At 36.4% G+C, this 7786-nt stretch overlaps 1 pseudogene; it reads left to right on the top strand.

Moving 5' to 3' along the window:
- Window positions 1–3020: 3020 nt before the first annotated feature.
- Window positions 3021–7786, top strand: part of LOC113113133 (3-hydroxymethyl-3-methylglutaryl-CoA lyase, cytoplasmic-like) — a 58555-nt pseudogene continuing 53789 nt past the window's right edge.

The following is a 7786-nucleotide window of genomic DNA, read 5'->3' as shown; positions in this document are numbered from 1 at the left end:
CTTTCATTGACATAATGGTACAGATTACGCCAGCACTCCAAATAACACATCCAAAGAAGGCTTCGTCACATCTGCGATTTAACTTTCCAAATCATCCATGGCGTTCAGCTCCATACCTCCCTCATTAAAGTCATCCGACCGATTTGGAAGCCAAGTTTAGTCATGGGTGAAGTTTGTTATGGTGTTATGTACTAGATTTCACTGGAACTAATGCCATGGGAGACAATGAAAGAGTTTAGTCCCTGTTAACAATGTGTTCTTTTTAGTTGAAGGTCTAGCATCCAAAACCTGTCTTTCAGCGTCTTGCAGTGGAACAGCACAGCTTGTTGAGTGACTGAGTGTATGACTCACTGTAGTGTCATCAATAACACTCAGGGATGGACTGCGAATAAAAAACAGACCGGGAACCCAAACTATTGCTTAAATTCACAGGGCAAACTTTGCTTTGGGTGTACCCACAATGGCTAGATTACACCTGGTTACAGGGCCGGCCCAGGGATGATATGACAACAGCCCTGCTACCAAGTTCAGTGGTTCTTTACTTGACAACTCAGATTCCAATAGGGATTCCAATACAGTGCAATTTTAATATTGTACAAAAGTCCATAAATACTAGCCTTAAAATCTGCTCAAAACCACCTTTTATATATGATAGAGCACATGAATGCTGCCAGATAGAGAACATTGTGTATCAGCTACTTTGATGTTTGACATCTACTCCCTTCCAAATCTTTGCATATTTACTTTATATCTAAATTCAGTGTCAACAGTCAGCCCACTGATCTACTGACCTGCAGGAAAAATGCACCATTGCTCCCTATAGATAGTCCATCAGTGATTACATTACAAGAGACAGCAAAGAATAAATATTTTACCAATTTAAGTTCACAGAGGCAAAGATTAATTCACGAGAGGCCCAGAGCTAACCAAGCAGGATTTGTTTGTGCAAAGCCTAGCCCATCGTATACTAGTTTGCTCCTAAATCATCTAAAATTGCAAGAGGAATAAGGTTAAAGAGGTGAACATCTGGTACATCCAAAATAACCCATGCTTTCAGGTAATGGCTGATGAAATTGTGCTTTATTTAACATTTTATCCTCCTGACGTACTCAGTGGCTGAATGTTTATGAGAGCACATATGGGATGATAAAATAAGTTCAGAAAAGCCCCCACACTCGCTCACCTGTGCTGTGTTACTTTACATTATCCAGGATGCCCTGAAGGTGTAGCTTACCTCTTTGAAGTAAACCTAGACAGCTGGTATTTGTCAAGATGAATGTCCACTTTTTGTCCTTTTAGTTAGAGAGCATTCAAGGAAAGGAAATCCTAAATGGTTCGGTAGGGACGCAGATCTAATTCGGCTAACTCCAGCTGGGGGCAATTCTGAATCATACACACCCCACAGCTGTATGTTCCAGGCTATACTCCTGGCTCAGTGTCTGGGCTAGATTACATACTTTCATGCACATATAGGAAAGACTGTGCAGATTTGTATGTGGACTATTTAAAAAACTTTGATTTCCAGGTCTGGGAAAGTTCAAGGAAATGAATCAGATACTTAATGTGAATTGTGTAATTTCATCATTACTTGGTAATTGTAAAAACTGTCTGAACTTGTTTGGACACTAAAGAAGCCAAAGTTTACACATCAACCCACGATTCCATTGTGGAAAAGCAGTACAGTTAAGAAAAAGTACATATAATAAAAAATACTGTAAAATAATACACTATGGTGTTAACTGAATGTAATGGCCACTAGCATGTTAATTGAAATTAAATACATCCGGAAAGCTTACATTTATACTAAATGCAGTTAGATGAACTATAAAGGACCTTTTTGACCCACTTAAGTAGATTACTGTGTATATTTCTGTATAAAGTGTACAACCAAATGTCCTGACAAGCATCTATTAAATTGTATTAATGTATATGACATGTAATAATGTATATGAAATGTAATAATGAATAACACTATAGATACAATTACAATCAAGTACTTTACAAGCTTTTTTATGTTGGTCGACATGTCACAATAAGTAAAGCCCCGTCAAAATAATTAACTTTATAGTAAAATTGGTAGCACTTTACAATAAGGTTCTATTGCTTATTAATGTTAGTTAATATATTAACTAACATGAACAAGCAATGAAAAATTCATTACAGTATTTATTAATATTTTTTAATGTTAGTTAATGAAAATACAGCCATTCATTGTTAGTTCATGTTAATTCATAGTACATTAACTAATGTTAACAAGTATAACGTTTGACTTTAATAATGCACTCATAAATGTTGAAATTAACATTAACTAAATGCTGTAGAAGTATTATTCATGCTTAATGCATGTTAACTAAAGTAGTTAACTAATTCCAACTATTGATCCTTATTGTAAAGTGTTACCTAATTTCACATTATTGTGAAAAGTGCACTTAGTGTTAAGAAATATTTTAATTGATTACATAGCCTTTTATTGCTTTACTATTATATACATATATATATATATATATATATATACATATATATATATATATATATATATATATATATATATATATATATATATATATATATATATATACACACATACACTTTTTATTATTGCTCTTGTTCAGCATAAAACCTAAAACTACTTTTCTTTTTATTCATCAAGTCACCTTGTGATTTATCATCTCACGCCATGTGAGAAATGCTGATACCTAATAAATGCAGCTCCTGGTCTCACCAGTTGCATTTTCCCCCCACGAGAGAGGCCAGACCCTCTCACAGCACACCAGCATCTTATTGAGGAAGAGCGTCCTTAAACCTCTCTATTGTAAGCACCTGGGCCAGGAAGAATGCCTCTTTCACAAGTAAATTGCAGCCTGGCTTTACAGAGAGATTTTATAACAGAGCACAGTTGACATTGGCAAGAGTGGCACAGCCGGCCATTGAAAAGCATGAGCTGCCTCAGTTACAGGAGATCAATCTCGGCAGCATATTTCCCCGAAGCTGTAGATTTCCGCTGGGGAGGGGAGCCAAGGGCAGTAAAATAAGCAGCTTGTGGTTAGACTTATTGTAGAGCCGAGATTCCCAGCGGGTCTCTACTTCACATGGAACTGTCAGTCTAAAGCGAACAAAATGCCGTCTAACGTCTTCAGTCAGTCTTCCCTCCCCTTCCCTACATTGCCGTGCACAGGCAGGGATGCTGTTGCCATGGTAACAGCGGAGTCATACCATGCCCTTTTTGAAGTGATGCTCTCTTTTTGCTGCTCAGAAGTGCATGCACTCTGATCACCAGAGGTATCACCCAGGAACAGCACTGGGCTAGCAGAACGGGCTACCCAGATGGTTAACGTTTCAGCTGTGGTCAAGCACTGCTATGAGAGTTTCTTGCAGGATTATCCTTGGTTTCCACGGCTCCTGTGGGAAGAGAAGGTGGGGGTCTGTTTTTGCATGTGCAAGATTTATACATGGCTCTAGGAAATACAGCAACACAGAGAGAAAAGCAATTGGGTAAAGCTCATCCCGTTATGAAAGTTTTAATAAAGGACCCTCATGTTACCCTCACCATCAACCAGTAATTTTCTTTCTTCTGTGAGACTTGAGACTTAATGACATTATATGCATTCTTTGTGACTAAAAAAAACTAAACAATAAACATCTGCACCAGAGCTCTCAAATACTGTTTTAAATTTGTGGTTAATTACAAAATGGTGCTTTTCATCAAGCTACACCAGGTTTTACATTAGCTATGCCAAACGGCATTGTTTCCCACTTCAAAACTGAAGAATTTCATTTAATAATGACAGGGTGGCAGGCCTATATCCTACAGTATCCCATAGTACACTTAAAGAGATGGAAACTACAGTGAAAACAAACAACCAATAAACTTTCTCTCAAATTATTATTATGGCTTGGTTCAAACTTTATGTTTTTATTTAATATTAATCAGAAATAATACACTACAATGAATACAAGTAAAGCAGCAAAGACATTCTCTTTTTTATGTACTTAGTCTAAGCAAAAGGTCCACTCTTCAACAAAATGATAATTTTAATGCAGAATAATTGAACATTATTTTTGCATATTGATTAATTTGCTCTACATTAAAGCAGATTTTTAGAGAATTATATTAATCAAAAACATAAATCATGTTTAGCAGAGAAACACAATTGTGATTACTGCACCATACTTAATACATTTTCTTTAGACACAAGACAAAATTATTATAAGTGTACTGTTAGGTGACTATAATAATATTTTGGCTATCTGTAACAATTTCTTTGCAAGGAAAAGTTAAAATAGCTATACTACAAAATAGAATTTTCACCTAAGATAAAACTAAAAACTGATTATAATTAATGTTTAATTATGTTTACTTACTATAAATAAAGACATGAAAATCCACTAACATAGATAAATAAATACATGAATACACATTTGTTTATTTTAATTTGTACTCCGTGTTATTTGCTGTTTAGCCAAACTGAACAAAACAACTTTAAACTGGAAAACGTAATGTCTAATGTTTATTAGACCAATATAGAAAAGCTCTTTAAATACAGTAAATGGCACCGTTGTCTCACTTTATTCAGCCTCTCTCCCAGCTTTGGCTTAACCTCTTGAAAATACCACTCAAAGCTAGGGGCCAGAAATGTTTACAAAATACAGAGCAAAATCGTTTTGGTCTAATTTATTTCCTTGATAAGAAAATAATGTTTTATTTGATATTTCTAACAGGGCCCGTATTTCTGGTTTGAGTGGCGAGTTAAAAGAGTGAGTTTGATTTATGAGTGAAATTAATAGACTGTCCTAACTGCAGGTCAGGGATGCTAACGGGACAAACCACAATGGTTATCCTCCGCCTGCATAGCGCAGACAGTCAGAAATTTCTTACAGAGAAGTTTGTTATCATTCCTCTAACAAATCCATGTCCTCCCTCCATGACAGCACAATTAAATCAAACTCAGCTGTAAAGAAACTAGGCTGTGTGCAGTTCCTCAAAGCAATGGTTTCAGTATCAAGAGGCTGAGGTTTTATAGCCATTTAAATCTTCTACAAACACAGCATTGTCCCTTGGTAATCTAACTCCATGAATTCAAAGGTTAAGCTTTGGTTTTACAATTGGAAGAGAGGAAATGCTTGTTTCCAATGCACATTATGTCATAAATGACCTGGCAAGGATCTGAAGACCAGATTCAAAACATGATGTTGTACTGTACACACCATTTGACAGGAAGCACTGGGCAGAGGATGTGTCTTAATCCACCTTTCAGATTTTCCGTACAGCACTGAGAAATTGTTATATGGTCTTTCCTTCCTCATTGTTTTTCAATTTGCAGTGCTCTGAACTGCAGAAGCTTCCACTTGTGTCAAAATTGTGGAGGTCGGACCAAGAAAACGAGAAGTGCTTGTAGCTTGTGGTTTGGCATGTTTATGATTTGCATTCTTCTTTAAAAAAGCATCGTAACAAAATCAAAGACATAAATATAAGTGGCTGTGACATTTTTTGTTCGGTAATGACATCATTGGTGAGCACACAACATACTATCATTTACGTTTTAATCAGACATATCTTTAGCATGGTTTAGTCAACGTAGACTTTAATTGGAAAAAACATTGCCTCATCCTACTTATTTTTCCACCATTGTAACTAAAAAGTACAATTCCATGCAGTTAAAATTAGCATTATTGGCGTTAAAAGAATAATAAAATTATTCCTTTTCACAGAAAATTTTTATTACGAGGTAGATTATTAGTCAGTAAACTTATTATCACGCATTTCCTTGCACATTACTATCTTATGACCTCAAAACACTTTTACTATAGTTACATGATTTGTAAAACTACAAAGCTCACCCAGTACAGCATAGCATTTGTGATGAGGAATACTCGGTCGTAATAAAGGAGCACAGTGGTTTGTAGAAGCAAGCTGAAATTCCAGGGTTGCTTCAAAACATGTTTTTTACATTATAAGTTAGGTTTAGGTCAGATGTAGGCAAGTAGATAACTGCTGTCCTGTAGAGTTTAGCTCCAACCCAGCAAAAATAAATAAATAAAAATAAAAAAGTGCCTTACCTGCCTATAGCCTCAGTAATCCTGAAGATATTGATTAGCTTGTTCAGGTGTGTGATGAGGGTTGGAGCTATACTCTGCAGTCCAATAGATCTTTAAGACTGAACTTGCTTACCCCTGGTTTAGGTTATCATTTAGTGTAGGTTGTACATTATTTTGAAATGCGATAAAGCATTAACCTTTTAGTGCCACTCACCGGACATTTTATTTCTGAACAGTCTTGATTTGTAGGCTACACCAATCATGACACACTTAGCATCTGTTACATATAAAACGAATGCAGTATTAATGCCACTCACTGAAATGTGCAAGAAGCAGTCTAATTTTGCAAAAGTGTTACCACGGGCACATTTTTAGAAGACACTGTGACTGTTCTATTGTATATGTTCACAGGAAAACTATTCATTAGGGGATGGTGGAAAATCAATTATTCATCTCAATAATACAGCGCTGTTGTGGCTGTACATGCTCCCGGGATGTGTTTATAGAAACCTAAGACATTTGTGCTATTGTGTTTGTGCAGGAAATAGTGCCGACAGAGGTCAAAATCCGACTGATAGATATGCTCTCTCAGACCGGGCTCCCTGTCATCGAAGCCACTAGCTGTATGTCTACAAAGTGGTTAGCACAGGTAATAAGAATCCTCAAGAGCATGTTGGCTGATATCCTGTGGCTTTTCTGTCCACACAAAACCACTGGATTTGGTATTCATGTCATCAAAACTGCATTTGCGCAAAATCCTTTGGGATAAAGTTTGAGTATAAATTCTTGTTGGTTTGCATTTTGGTTTTTCAGATGGCAGACCACACTGCAGCGTTGAGAGGGAATAAAAGGTGTCCTGATGTTAGATGCCCTGTTCTGACTCTGAATACTCAGGGCTTCCAGGCAGTTTTTAAGTAAATATTTGCATCATTTACATTTATTTATAAGTGTGATTTGCAATTTACCTTCCATGCCAGGTCAATGATGTTTTTCTTGTATAATAAACCACTTTATTTATGCATTTTCTCTGCCTACGCTTTCACTGCCCCTTTACTTTGCATAAGAGCGTGACCTTTACATCTTGTAGCATTTATTTGTAAATGTTTAACCTATTTCTGTTAATTTCTTTCCTTGCTAATCATGTAAGTTGTGCTCAAAAGCCAACGTCTATATGTACAAACTTGATTAAATGTTTCCTCTTAAAGGTTGCAGCAGGAGCTACTGAAGTGGCAGTTTTTGGCTCCGCCTCAGAGACTTTTAGCAGGAACAACATCAACTGCTCCATAGAGGAGTTTGCAGAGGTTTGAGCAGGTCATCTCTGCAGCCAAACGGGAAGGGATACCAGTGTGCGGATGTGTTCCACAGACACCAGCTTCTTCTATGTGTTTTCTTTGAGATTTAGGCCAGTGTTCATTATGTGCACTAGTATTGAAAGGAAATCAAGTTAATGCCAAGTAATGATGCCGAATCAGGATGATGAAAAGATTGTGATTAAACAAAAGGGTGAAGGGATGTAAAGTGGATAAAAGACCTGTGTTTGTATGTTTGATTACAGCCTTGCTTGGGACTAACCATGAGTAGCCTAATATAGAATTGACTGATTTTGGGGGACTATCCGTGAAATGGTTAAACATGCCAAAATGTGTAAATTGGAGTGTTCTTATAGATAATTGAAAGCATATTCAAAACATCCAGAAATTTTAAGGAATTAAAGTGTCTTTCAGTTTTTGCAAAAATAAATGTATCTGAT

This window comes from Carassius auratus, chromosome 13 (genome assembly GCF_003368295.1).
Source record: "Carassius auratus strain Wakin chromosome 13, ASM336829v1, whole genome shotgun sequence".
NCBI classification, from domain to species: Eukaryota; Metazoa; Chordata; class Actinopteri; order Cypriniformes; family Cyprinidae; genus Carassius; species Carassius auratus.
The sequence above is the reverse complement of the archived record's forward strand: the minus strand, read 5'-3'. Positions and strand labels throughout refer to the sequence as shown.